The sequence below is a fragment of the Lycorma delicatula genome, chromosome 3, assembly GCF_047948215.1.
Source record: "Lycorma delicatula isolate Av1 chromosome 3, ASM4794821v1, whole genome shotgun sequence".
NCBI lineage: Eukaryota > Metazoa > Arthropoda > Insecta > Hemiptera > Fulgoridae > Lycorma > Lycorma delicatula.
Window position 1 is genome coordinate 171,136,089 of NC_134457.1, and position 14,258 is coordinate 171,150,346.

The 14,258-nt window shown below is 30.9% G+C and overlaps 1 protein-coding gene across 3 annotated transcripts in view; it reads left to right on the plus strand.

Annotated features, from left to right (window-relative positions):
- Window positions 1-14,258, plus strand: part of Hmgcr (HMG coenzyme A reductase) — a 158,266-nt gene that overhangs the window by 10,727 nt on the left and 133,281 nt on the right. For 2 of the 3 annotated variants that reach the window (XM_075361034.1, XM_075361032.1), the window contains exon 2: window positions 822-859. The gene's annotated coding sequence lies outside the window, so the exon portion shown is untranslated. Of the gene's footprint in view, window positions 1-821; window positions 860-2,644; window positions 2,783-14,258 lie in introns of those variants that run through there. The other variant, XM_075361033.1, reaches the window with a different exon arrangement.

Genomic DNA, 14,258 nt, shown 5'->3' on the forward strand with positions numbered 1-14,258 from the left:
CAGAGGATGAATGAGGATGATATGTTTGAGTATAAATGAAGAGTAGTCTTGTGCAGTCTCAGTTCAACCATTCCTGTGTTGTGTGGTTAATTGAAACCCAACCACCAAAGAACACCGGTATTCACGATCTAGTATTCAAATCCGTATAAAAGTAACAGCCTTTACTAGGATTTAAACGTTGGAACTCTCGACTTCCAAATCAGCTTATTTGGGAAGACGCGTTCACCGCTAGATCAACCCGTTGGGTTGTGTTACCGTAATTTAAGTTTTTTTGTAGTTTAACCTTTTTTTGTTTAATGAATGAAATTCGGTAGTTTAACCAAATTTAAGTGAATGAAATTTGATTAAATACAATACTACCTTATCTGGTGCGTCGAGTATTCAAGCTAGTACATCTAATGGCATTTACGGGATGATCGAAACGAAATCGATAAAATATTCAAGTTTCTGAACTTAATAAGGGATTGTATGAATTTTGATAAGGTTTTCCAGGTTTTTTTGTGGGAGAGGGGTGATAACCCTTTACACTTTTATGTTCTCAGTATGTTTGTGTGTTTTACCTCTTAACTTTTAAACTTTTTTTGATTATTATCTGTATGTTCTTTAGAAGGTCCCCTTTTCAGTTCCTTGCTACGGTTTTATTGTTATATTGCCTATTAGTAAAAAAAAAACTGCATGTCTTGTTCTAGTTACAGGTACTTTTCAGAATTTAATTTTTTTTTACACACTTTAGGAGAATACACGGCATTTTGTTTTATTATGGAGCACATTTTTTTTTGTTTATTAAAAATGAATTTTATTTATTTTTCTTTTGTTTACAGATTGAGAAATATGCATACTTCGATGATAAGAATTCTCGGTGAGTATAAATTATCTTTTAATTTTACCGAAAGTCAGAATACATTTAAACTTACTTTAATCAAGTTTTTTTAGAATAGAAAACAGAAATATGAACGTCTATTTAATATAGACAGGAATATTCTATTACACATATATAATGTGCTTTGAATAGTATTTCTTTCATATCGTTCAAACATTTTTTTTTGTAATAGTAGTATATAACTGTTATTGTTTAACATATTTTTTTATTGTTACAAAGATTTTTGTCAATGAATTTTCTTCCAGTTTTCTGTTAACTGTTAAAAATTAAGGTTGATTTCTTAGAGTAAGCGCACGCATACATTCGCACATACAACACATATTCGGATTGCTGGCAAAAATCTCGAGCTAGTATTTATGATTAGAAGCTGTGTTGGAAAGAGTTCTGTATTAAATAGATATTGTACGAATACGTGTATACAGTATTCGGGCCTAGATATGTGTAGCCGTAAGTTTTGAAGCAGCACGTTTTTAACGGTTAAGTTACAGTAAAAGAGGTTTTCAACCAATTCAAATTCAGTAGTAAGAGTTTATTGTAATATTTCTGGATAGTGTAGAGACAAAGTAGAAATATTATTATTATTAATTTTTATTCTATCCGGATGATTTCATGTGATATCAAAATCCAAATTTTATTGGATGATAAATAATTTTATTTGTCGTGACGATTTACAGAATAGTTTTGTAATCAGTCGGAACTGTTGATTTAACATACGAAATAGAACAGTTAAGCTTATATTTCTGGGGCTAACTTAATAAGTGCTAATAAATCAAAAGGTTTTACATAATGTAATATTTTAATGGGTAATTCCCGTATTTTAGCGCGCTTTACTGGTAAGTGCTTATGCAGTGTAGTACTTTTTACGAGTATATGGGCTTATTTCCTCATTATTAAGGCTCACTCACTCTTTTTCCTGTTTAGCCTCCGGTAACTACCGTTTCGATAATTCTTCAGAGGATGAATGAGGATGATATGTATGAGTGTAAATGAAGTGTAGTGTTGTACATTCTCAGTTCGACCATTCCTGAGATGTGTGGTTAATTAAGGCTAATAATAGTTAAAATAATGGCGTATTTTTAGTGTTATTGAATCATTTGATTATAATCCATGATAATTTTCTATTGCGCTTACAAATTTAACTCTGTCGTACGTGTCCTTGGAAAAATATTCATTATTATTGTTTATTAATTGCTTTTCTTGTGCAATCATTGTATAATGTAATATTGTTTATTTTTGTTCTACATATGTTATCTTTAAACATGCAACTTAATTATTCGTAAGGTTATGTGTGTATCTTAGGATTTTTATCTTATTTTTATGTTTGGGTTAATTACAACAGAACTCTATTTTTTCCGTAACGTTCATAAAACCCTTCATTATTATGTTTTAATTTATGAAACTTATAAAACTATAGTCGGGTTTAAAAACCAGATTTGTAACTGGATAAATAATGTTTATTGAAATAAATTTTAAGCGAAGGAGTTTTTTTCTATCTTATCGCATTTGTTATTCGCGTGTTAAAATGAGAAAGGGTTATATTTCCTAGAAAAGTAGTTGTATCTATTTTGTGTTCTGTATTTGTTTATTCTTCCGCTCGATAATTATTATATAAGATCTAGCGGGAAATAAATTTTAAATTCAATACATCCCGTGTTTAAAAGAATAATGAAGTTATTCACCGTCGCAACACGTGCCACGAGCGTTACCGAGTTTAACCGATTCGTTTTACGCTGAATGAAAGTGTCACCGATCGGATCGTATACGGCGCTGACTGTCTGTACACTGTTCAGCTGTTCGTAATCGTCAGTCTCTTAGTAACAGGTCGTGTGGCATTGTCGGTGCTTCTTGCCTGGTGAAGGTAGCCCGCTATCTGCTGTTTTACCTTATCTCTCCATACGCTGAGTAAGTGTTTCTTTAATGTTTGTAACTTTTACATATAAATTTATTATTGAATTGTTAGTTTTAAAAATATTTTATTCATATACTAAAGTTTTTTTTAATCGAGTTTGCTTTTATAATTTATTATTATTTTGGATATTAAATCAGATTTATGAATCGATAACGAATTTTATCGCAATTCCGTTGTAGTCTTTGTAGATAATAAATTAAAGATTTTTCAGATCGAAGTAATGTAAAATCTTCGGGTCATTGGCAATTTCTCTCAAAAATTAAAATATACGCACAGAAATGACACTTATTTTGAAAATAGGTGTTGAGTTAATTTTATTCGATTTAATTCTTTGTAATTTTCTCGTTCTTATATCGTAGTTAGAATATTTTAAACTCAGCATGACTAAATCGGTTTTATTATTTTATAGTTTACGTTTAAATTACACATTTGAAATAGTTTACAAAATAATATATTGTTTTTGAATTTGATGTAATTAAAAGAGATGATACTGTAGTTATTTGCCAGAACGAACGATTACGCAATATATTAGTCGGTTTGTTATCGGTCAATTTTTTCATTTCCGCTTATTTTGTGGTATAAAACAGAGGCAAATTTATTGGTATTTATAAATAAAAGATCCCTTTTAGATTTTTGTACTTTTTGATCCCTTGAGCTCCCTAAGCCGTAAAATAGAAATTTTTATTTGAAAATTCAATATTTATAGATGGGTGTTTCCGTTCTATTTTTATTTTTTAATCAGGAACTGGTTTCAGACATGAACTTGTATGCATGACTGATGTATTAGGAGACAGATATAAAAAAAAATCCGAATGAGGGGTGGAGAGATCGGGAAGATGATGTGTCGAGGAGTGATTATGTGTGCTTTGACTTGAATATTTTATTAATCTAAGATTAATTGGTACTTACGTATTAACGCCACCGCAGCTACAGCTTTATTTAAAAACAAAGTAGTCAATCGGATTTCGGTGGAAAATGAACAGTCTCTTTATTAATTTTAATAAATGGTTATTTATATTTATTTATTTTATAAATATAATTTAACCAAACTTAACCTACGCTAGCTTCGCTCGCTAAACTTGACTAATTAACAGGAGTGTTTTGATTATTTAAATAATAAATAATTGCAATAATTACTGAATTTATTAAATAAATACTCAAAAAATTACGGTGTTACTGATTTGAATTTTTTTCATTGTTTTTAATGAAGAATACTTAACAGCGTAGGAATACTATTAAACCTTATACGGTTAGTTAATAATAAACAAGTCTCATCTGAAATTATTTCTATTTATAAAACATTATTGTTGCACACTTTATTTTTTTACGTATCGACTTACCTACTCGAAGTAGATTTACAATTTTATTTTTAATGAAGCAAAAATATTGATTATAAATATAGGTATGCATACATGAACGTGTTATTTTCTGTTTAGTTTTATATAAATTTTATTTTATATATATAAATATAAATTTATATATATATTTTTTTAAATTTGGTGAACATTTGTATTAGAGAGTTTGATATTGTTGAAAAAAAGAATCGAAGTGGGTGGAGGAGATAAGTGGGGGACTTATCTAGAAAAAGCTTTGATTTTATGGAAATTTCACTCTTTACTTGTTTTTAACAAATATTCTAGTTCAACGAGAATATCATTTACGATTTTTTTCTTTTTTATTATATTATTCTAGTAATTTTCAGTCAGATGTTTCCTTAGACTTCACTCTCTTTGCTAATATAGCAAATTTGAATAAATTCAAATGGAATTGAAAATAAAAAGTTACATAAAAACTGTGTATCGTATCAGAAATATTTAATAATAGCATCCATTTTCACAAATTTCAATTTAAAACGTAAAAAAAGTTAAGTTTGATTTGATTGTTTTGTATTTAGTTTGATTACATGGTTGTTTTATATTCGGGATTCATTTTATTGTTATGGTATAATGTATGTTAGTAATGTGTGTGTGTTTTTTTTGTTTTTTATGCGATTATAATATCTATTCTGAACTTTTTTTATATGTACCGAGAATTAAACATTGTTCAGGGACAAAAGTAACAAAAATATTTTAGTTATCCTAATGGTAGAGAATGTGTTTTAATAAACAGATTTTAAATCTATATTCATGTAAAACATATATCTTAACAAAAAAATCTTTTTAAAATGGATTCAATATTTTGTTTTTTCTTTTTCTTTTGCGAATATTTCTTGAGGGCTACCTTACCCTGTAAATTTAAGTTAACGATGTTCTGTATTTCCTACTTTTGGTGATCGGTTGGGTATATATATGCATAAATATGAAACATTGCTAAAGTACTCTCGTTTCAAGATTCGTTCTTCTATAGTTTTTATGGATCCACGTTCATTATTTGTGTTTTTTTTTTTACAAAACTTGCGGATTGAATTGAAACATAATCATTTAAATTGGTCGTATAGCATTTAAAGGATTTCTTAAACTTGTTTACTTTTTTCTAAATTTGAATAATTCTCAGCTGCTGTTTACATTTTTATGGGAGAGCATACCTGAATTGTAAATTTTAAAATCTGTATTGTTAATAACACTTCGGAACAAAAAATATTTTTTTTTGTCTCAGGAAGAAAAATACGTGATTCTGACAGTATTTTTTCTCCTTAATTCAAGTATGTTTCCGGTTTTTCCCTATCGCGTAAGGTTTCCGAGAGACAGGCATTTATAATTTCAACCCACCGGGTTGGTGTAGTGGTTAACGCGTCGTCCCAAATTAGCTGATTTGGAAGTCGAGAGTTACAGCTTTCAAGTCCTAGTAAAGCCAGTTATTTTTACACGGATTTGAATACTAAATCGTGGATACCGGTGTTCTTTGGTGGTTGGGTTTCAATTAACCACACATCTCAGGAATTGTCGAACTGAGAATGTACAAGACTACACTTCATTTACACTCATACATATCATCCTCTGAAGAATTATCTAAACGGTACTTACCGGAGGCTAAACAGGAAAAAGAAAGAAAAAAGACCTAACAGGCATTATAATTTCAAACATACTACTTTCTGCATTCTTAACTAGACAATATTCAAACATTTGGCTCACCAAGAAAGTAAGAAATTACGATTTTCTGCTATATTTCGCCTGTTGACAATAATCGGTCAGCATATTGGATTCTGTTTGCCTTGATTCCTCTTTTCCATAGCTGAAATTTCCTGATGAAAGTGTTCCCCGTGCTCATCGCTCACTGCGCCAAGATTTTCTGGGAAGAAATCTAGGTGCGAGTGCAGGAAGTGTACTTTTAAGGACATTACAACCCAAATATTTATAAGATGTTTAAGATCGTTGATAATATCACGGTAATTTTCCGCTTATCGATTTCCCAAAAACTCTTAGTAACATTTTTGAATGCTTACCAAGCTGCTTTCTCCAATGGATTCAATAGTTCCTCAAACTTTTCATCGTGAATTAGCGATCGTATTTTGTGGAACCACAAATATTCCTTCATTAATTTTTGCATCACTGATTTTAGGGAATTCTGTTTTAGTTACATAAAACCAGGAGTATTGTCCGTGGCCTTGACGAAATTCTTCATTTATCCCAGTCTGATATGTAAGGAGGTGGATAAACATTTTTAGGATTACACAATGGGTCATGTTTCATATTTTTCTGTTCAGGAATGAGTGATTCGCGTTTAGGCTATTCTTTTCTATAGTTTTTTCTTTTATAATAGTTTTATTACTTTTTATTTCTTTTATATTTTTATTTCTTCGTTTTTTATTTCTTTTATATTAGTTTTATAATAGTTTTCTTTTATTAGTTAATATTCTTTTATAATAGTTTATTCTGTCCCTATTATGCCATTCACACAAAAAACAATAGTACTCTGTGTAACCAAGCTGGAGATCAAGAATAAATGCAGTTACTTTCAAATCACCACAAATATTCCATTCATACACTCCATATTGAAGTTTTTCCAATATAAATTTAAACTTTTTATATGTTTCTTTCAATACTATCAGAATGAGTCACAGGTACTGATGGAAATTTATTACCGTTTTGCAGAAGCACAGCTTTTAAACAAACTTTAGAGAAATCGGCATGAACAAGCGGCATTCTGTTGGGTTACAAAGTGTCTCCGTAAGAGAAGAAATGTCATTATAAAAAATCAAGCCATTTTCTTCAAAAAAGTAGTCTTTAAATTCGGAATGACGATTACGATAAGTAATATCTTTGTATTCTTTTGAAGAAGATTCCATCCTTTTAGCCGGGAAGCATGCATTTCAGACTGTTTTTTGTATAACTCTAAATCTCGTGGCAGAAACAGATTAAAATTTTTTTGAGTCAGTAATAAATGAGGCTCAGATGAACTGCTGTGTTCAAAAGTTGTATCACCAGAATCTGTTTCTTTTTCTTCCATACTTCCATCAGACTCTGAGCTCTCTTCATCTAGTGTCACATGTTGTGGAGGCTTTGGTATGGACAATTCTTCGCAGTGTGAAACTGATCTCGTTGCAGATTGCAAGTTAGGATACACCAGTGTATGTTTTGATTTTGACGTAATCCCTTTAATGTTTGTTAAACAGAAATAACAATCAGAAGAGTGATCTTTGGATTCACGCCAAATCATAGGGATAGTAAATTGCATGTGGCGTTTGTCATTTTATCATGTAATGAGGTGCCAGACACACAAACTACCACAATGACGTGTTTACTATTCACTACTATCTCACAAGTGGCATCGTTCTGATGAATGTGTGCTACACTAGATCACGTTTATACATGTCTATATACATCTGAAATTGCATAACAGTAACAACGCTACCCTTTGAATTAGCGTATTTGATTCCAAATTTACAATGCGGTAGGAGCTTTTACTTGACAATGGACAAATGGACGAAAAAACGTTTTAAAATATTTAAAAAACTTAAAATAACAAAAAACTGGGTGATTGAGACATTCCGAATACATATTTGAAAACAGGAAAAAACTGCATAAGTACACCTATTGATACTCGTGAGACAAAAATCTGATTGACCAGTGTAATTATATTAATTATTGGTCGTTTGTGAGTGATGGATTAGTACACCTGTTTTGATTTGTTGGTATCATACTTGTTTGTGTGGGATTCCTTTTAAAGCCTTTTTTGTTTTATTTTGTGTACACTGTTGCTTGCAAAATTTCGTTTGTTTATTGTTCACTATCATTGTGATTTTATTATATTCGGTATCGTTTCATAAATAGTTCTGGGTAACGATGTAATTTATTTGTTGTTAATAATATAAATTATTTTTAATTTTCTTGTAAATTACGTGAAAGATGCTCTGAAAGATAACAAATACTGTTACACGTATGTTTTTGCGAGCTATAAAAGCGGTTCTGCTTAATCGACCGTAGAAAATTTAAGTATATACGAGGGATATCTCTAAAGTAAAGACAGCTGGAAAATGTTTATCCTTAAGGTTGGCGAACCTGTCCCGTTTTAGCCACGATAGTAATGTACACACTGTATTGTTGTCTGTAAGTTGTCGCGTTGGTGTATCTTTGATTACGTGTGAGTTATTACGTTATAAAATCAATAGGAAAATGGATGTGGCTGCCGACCGTGAAATACGTGTAGTCATACGTTTTTTTAAACTATCTAAACGTTAAGGCGACCGAAATTTATAGACAGTTGGTTGCTGTGAACGGTAATAAGGTAGTGAATGCAGGAAACGTCCGAAAGTGGTGTGAAAGATTTAGAAATAACAGAAATAATTGCATGGTGAAGAACGTTAGGTGAGGAACTTGATAATCACCGAGGACTTGTTGAAACGCGTCGATGATGAAATCAGAAAAGATCGTCGATTTCCGATTTGGTCCTTCTTTTTCCTGATGTTTCAAGAACTGTTATTGGTCGCATTGTCCATGACCATTTCAGGTTTCAGAATCCGAATGGGATCTGTTTTGTAATTTTTGGTACGTTACACAGAAAAAGGTGATTAATTTCTTTATTCAATTATTTCCGGCGATGAAAAATAGATTTCGTATTACACGCCACTCAAGTGAATGACATCATCCTCAATCACCAACCAGACCAAAAAATGTCAAGCCACTGCCATTTGGACGTAAATTGATAGCCTTAGTCTTTTGGGATCGGTTTGGCATACTGCTGATTTATTTCACAACACGTGGAACGACTATAAATACAGAAGCCTACTGTGAAACTACGTGAGTAACGGCGGCCATTCAAAATCGGCGACGTGGGCGGTTGACCTACGGAGCGGTCCTGCTGTACGATAATGCACGTTCATCTGTTGCGGGTCTGACACGTGATTTACTGAGAAAATTTGGATGGGAAATTAAGATCACCTACTATATAGTCCGGATTTAGCACCTTCTGATTACCATTTGTTTTAGAAATTGGAAGAGGTTTTGGGTGGTAAGCAATTTGCGGCTGAAGATGAACTTAAAAATGCCTGTTAATCGGTGGCTAAATGGACTGGCGGCAGAATAATACGACGAGGGTATAGTGAAGCTGATATATCGCTGCGATAAATGTCTTAATTCATGTGGCGATTGTACTCGTATACCGAAGTAGTATAAGTTATGTAATTTGAAAGAAATATAAAGTATTTATAATATTTTATCCATTTCAAAACAAACAAAAGAAAAGAAAAAAATTAAACAGCATATTATACAAATAATTAATTAAATAATTAGTTTTTAATTTCAGAAAAAAAATTAACCTGAGATAAAGATTGATTGCCGTCCGCGATCTTATGTCAAAGATGCCCACTAGCGAACAGAATAGACAATATTTTCGGCGACGATACGGCTGAATTTGACCAGCTGTCGTAATTAAATTCCTACAAGGTATCAATCTAATACTTAATGGCTGAAATTTAATTTTTTTTTTTGCAATCGATTAGTAAGCGCATGTTAAAATTCCTATCTCGTAAATGGATATGGATATCAGTACTGTGTATGACCTGTCCGCGTGTGTGAAAGCTGATGATTATTTAGATGTGTATTTATATTTAATATACGTAAGTGTATCTTTTTTCGGTTTATTAATTTTGTTTTCTCTTTAAACCTTTTTATTGTTGTTTTCTCCTATTACTGGATTTCGCCTATCTTCCTTTATTTCGTTTTGTATGCGGGGAACCCTTATAGCACCAAATTATTTAGTGTGTCTGTTGTTTCGGTTTCCAATCATATTGAATTTGGTATTTAAAAAAAAAAATTGATGTGAGCTATGGTTCATAGTTATCATTGTATGATCTGTATTACATCGGCTTTTATTTTTGGGCGATGATATTTATAAATGAGAGATTGATCATGTTGGAAAATCGGAAAGTATTCGATGAAATTCTAATGTAATTAAATGAAAAAATAAAATTAAACTTTAAAAAAAACTATCGATCATAAAGAATAGGAATGAACAACGAATTCAGTTTACGGGGTTCGTATCCAGGGTATGGGTAATCGTGTCGTCACGATGTACTGTAACTGGATAATTTTGACGCACGGGTTAAACCAAAGCATACTATTTTAAAGATTAAAGTCCAAGTTAAGAGACAAACTTTATTTTTCTCGCTTTGTGAACCCCTTACCTGTAATCGAGCTATTTTTCATTTTTTACTGTACACCCAAACCAGCATATTAAGATTTTAACATTTTACTATTAAAATTCTTACGTAGTTAAATACCGATTCAAATTCATGGAAGACGATTTTTTTGTTGTTTCTATTTTGCGTAAAATGTGACTAGTTTACGATTTTCGAAATTAAAAGAAGTTTAAGGAAATACTATGTACGAATTAATTTCCTTTCTCTACTTTTTTCTAGTATTCTGCATATGGAATTTAATTAAATTATTTACAGCAGTTTATTAATTAAAAAAAAAAAACACATATCGAATATACTCAATTATGCCTAATTAGTTTTCATTTTTATAATTAATTAATGTCCATCACGTCTTGTAGTAGAGGTTGAATGCTTTAAGAATTAACCGATTTTTATGCAAAACTAATCATTTTTTTACAACTTTAACGTTTACAGTGAATCTAATTTGTATACATATCTTTCAGTGTAAAAGTTCATTACTTTTTTCTGTTTTTGTGATCCGTTGATCTGTTTTTAGTTAATTATTATTTTAGTGTATTATAATAATGTCTGGCTTATTTTAGTCTTTTGTACTATCTGGTTGCTTATCTCCATCATTTTAGGTTTCATTTAATTTAAAAATAACTTTAGGGTTCTGTCTTCTGGCCGGTACATTTCGCCGGAATTTTGGGTAAATTGTGGTGATAAACATGAATAGCAACAATAATTAAAGATTATAAAGTTTGTAATGCTATTGTCTCTTAAGCGAGCAGGCAGGTTTCATAATTTGGTATTTTGCCTGTTGGCAGGTCCGTGGCACCATTGTTGTCTCCATCTGTTTCTGTTGCGTGCTTTTTTTTGTCTCATCATCTATTCTCACTACTTTGTCTGTTCTATGACACTCCTTCTGCTGCTTCCCCCGGAAATCCAAATGTGAATCTATTTTATCTCCGGAATATTTAATAAAAGAAGACATCATTACCCTACTAGGAGAAAGTAATACAGTGGTATTTTTTTACTTTTTATATCCTAATGCTGCTTACTTCCTATAGACTTTTTTCTCCTTGGGGGGCGATTTCTCATCTCCTGGGCAAAAGTACCGTAAACGCTTACCATTCATCCGCCCTCCGAAAAGGCCGTTGGCACTTCTAGGGGCAGAGCTCCTTATCCCGTGAGGTGTTATTTTGGGGTCAGTATTTTTAGGTGGTGGAGTAGATAGTTTTTTTTTTGGGTAAATATTCTCAACATTTTGCGAATGTAACCCTACCTTATATTAAGCTCTCAGTACATGCCATCTTACCATTAAAAAAAAATTCGGTCCCTTTAATCGTTAGGGGCTAACGAATAAAGGGACCTCTTTTGTATATACTAACCAACTTTAATATGTGTAATCGTTGCCCCCGCTCTACTGCAGGGAGACGAATTTTAGAATTTTCTCCATTTTCATGAAATTCTAAGACCTGATTAGGATTTCTTAGATTTTTTAGTACTTTGTGAGGCCCTAACTTGCAGGCAGGTTATGTGATGATAATTCAAAGCTCGAATGTGTTAGCACCGAACGGTACGATCTTACTTTATAAAATTTTCAATAAAATAGGTAAATCTTTGGCATAGTAATTATTTACTGACGCTGTAAAATAAATACTGTCTTCACTTCGATTGAGATAAAAAATTCAAAAATACGATTAACAGTTTGAGTGAAAAAAGTATTGTAGTTTTTTACCGAGCTAATAATCGAAAATTTATAATATTTTAATTTTATTAAATTAAAAAATTATTGTGTGTATCGAAATATAATTATAAGAAAAAAATTCTCTAGCCCATTTTTGACATTTCCTAATGTTAGCGAACCTCAGCAAACTGTATGTTTTAGAATTAACTCGAACTTTTTGAAAATTTGAACTGCAGTTATGTCTTCCTCTTTGTTTATCCTTTATCTTACTTAATGTTTTTCAACAAAACTTTGCCAACAATCAAATTGCTAAAATCTCTTCATTTTTACTTTCTTGGCATCTTAGCTATTGGAGCTATGCAGCAAGGTGGAAAGTATAAGTTAAAGAACAAAATATGGTTTTTCTTTTTTTATTTCTCGACGTTTCATGACCCAGGGACCCCAAAAAGCAAAAAGAGTGGGGGTAATGTTCGTACTCCTCCAACGAGTAACTTACGTATCTACGTTTGTTGACGTGTTTAAAGTTTAATAACTTTTGACTGTATGAACGGATTTTGATGAAATTTGTACAGAATCATGTATATGGTGCGATTTTTTTGGTAAACTTTTGGGTGTCAGTATTTCTAGGTGATGGGGTAGGTAGATTTTTGAGGTAAATTTTCTCAAAATATATTATATTACATTGGTTGTTCACTTTTCAGTGAAATTTTTTTTTGTTTCTTCTATTTAACAGTAAATGCAATCAAATCAAACACATTTTTTGGAAGGTGATTTTGGAGGTGGGCAGCAGAAAAAAAATAGCGAATTTTTAATTTAAAAAACTTTTGTTTGTTTTTTGATATATAATGTTAATTTTACAATAAAACTTCATAAATTACCACTACACCAAACAATATATCTTAGTTAACTTTTTTAATATATCACTATTTTTCCATTACATAAGAATAAATAATCAATGAAAATATAATAGATTTGTTGTCAGCTTTTTTACTAAAAAAATCCTGAAAATTATTGTTGAAATTTTTAACGAAATTTTCATTCTTCTCTTTAGTTATTTTTGAACTTTTTGATCAGTTGTCTTAAGACGTTAATTGTCTTTCAATAATCTGTAAATAATTAAAAGTTGAAATCTTTCTAGTAGCCTAAAATTTTAGTTTTAGAAACATATTTACTAAGTTGGTAGAGATTGCAATGTGATTCCCCCGGTACTTCATCCAGTACCGGGGTAAAACTAAGTAAATGCCTACTATGGCTAATCGTAGAATAATTAATGATTTCTTAATCTTTCTTCTGAGAATTATTAGGAATAGTTAATTATTCATTTAGTTGTAGAATTAATGGAATGAATATTTATACGTTTGAACTTAGCGTGGAAAATTACGTTTCCAAGTTCGCATATCAATGATGTGTGTTTCTTCTCGTTAGTTCTGTTCTACTCGTGTATTTATAATTAAGTTTACGGACGAAGAACAGATCTGCTTGATATGATAGTCATACACGGGTGAATCATACATTTTCAAGTAAACTTGTTATTGTTTTTTTTTTTTTTTTTTTTTTTTTTTTTTACTTAGAATTTGCATATTCTTATGTTGCAAGTTGAAAATTCATAAATAAATACTTACAATTTATTTTTTTAGTTTAAAATATGTATATATATGTCGGTTATTTCTTTGCTGATCAGTTTGAGGCTTAACAGCTCGCTTTATTTATAAATGAAGGCATATGATGTGGTCCATGTCGAGGGTGGTCAAAATTTATTTCCCTCTTTTCTTTTATTTACTTCTTTAATTTCAATAAATAGCGTAGTAATTTGCTGCTGTTAATTTCTGTATTATATATTTGCTTTTGATTTTAATACAAATAATAATAAAATTTAAGATTATTTTTGTAACTGAAAATATGATGCTTAATTTTAAAACTTAGCGCGTCTTTTCATCGTTCGATACAATGAAGTTTTTATCTCGATGTTGATGTAATCGGTACGATGAAGTTTTTTATTCTTTTTCATTCGAAAGGTTTACCGCTGTTATTGGCAGCACTGTTCTTTTTTAGTTTGATCGAAGTGTCTCGTCTGGTTGTTGTCTGTAGTCCGTATTTTGAAATGTATTCTCAGATGACACTGGTAATGTTATTTGAAATATTAAGTATCCTGGGGACGAAAATAATATTTTTAAACTATTTTAATTATGAATCTCTTATAGTAGAAGGGTGATATATTAAAAAAAAGTACGTGAAAATAACTAAC